The sequence below is a fragment of the Galeopterus variegatus genome, unplaced genomic scaffold (assembly GCF_000696425.1).
Source record: "Galeopterus variegatus unplaced genomic scaffold, G_variegatus-3.0.2 Scaffold2496, whole genome shotgun sequence".
NCBI classification, from domain to species: domain Eukaryota; kingdom Metazoa; phylum Chordata; class Mammalia; order Dermoptera; family Cynocephalidae; genus Galeopterus; species Galeopterus variegatus.
In genome coordinates, this window is record NW_007728607.1 from 69,402 (window position 1) to 70,086 (window position 685).

At 46.0% G+C, this 685-nt stretch overlaps 1 non-coding gene across 1 annotated transcript; it reads right to left on the reverse strand.

Moving 5' to 3' along the window:
- Positions 1-378: 378 nt before the first annotated feature.
- TRNAS-AGA lies at positions 379-460 on the reverse strand. Its single transcript has one exon. It is a non-coding gene; the product is annotated as a tRNA-Ser (tRNA).
- Positions 461-685: the final 225 nt, after the last annotated feature.

Here is a 685-nt window from a genome sequence, read left to right on the forward strand (position 1 = left end):
CTAGAGCCGAAAATAGGGTATCTTAGATCCGAGCCCGGAAAACGTAGCAATGAAGAAAGCATTTTATGGACTTTATTTTCTAAGTGAGACATATTTGTGTTCTCTCAAAAAGGGCGCAATTCCATGTAGAATATCCGAAGCAGAGTTTTCAAGGACAGAAAACGAGGTTGCATTGCCGAGACCTGCGTTTCGCTCAGAGGAAAAAAAAGACTGCTTATTTTTAGGCAAATAAAAATGAAAGGACAGATGTCATCGATACGACAGTACAGGTTAAGTGAGCGCCGAAGCAGGACATAGTCGCAGGAAACTGGGTCACTTGATGGATTATGAAGTAAATGGATTATGAGGTAAGCGAGTCATTGGGAGGAAAAACACCCCCGTAGTCGGCAGGATTCGAACCTGCGCGGGGAGACCCCAATGGATTTCTAGTCCATCGCCTTAACCACTCGGCCACGACTACAGCTGCGAGCTACTGCATTTTGATACATATTAACGGAAATCACGAGGCAGATGATGTGCGCCAACCCGTGTTTTCTGTGGGCATGGTGGAAACGCTGAGGTGAAATGAGAATTAGAGGAAAAGAGATCAACCTCTCGGACATCCCTGGGAAGAGAGAGCACTGGAATGAGACGAGTCCTCACTGCATAAGCATTAGCGTTTCCAGCAAACTTCAGGTCAGATGAC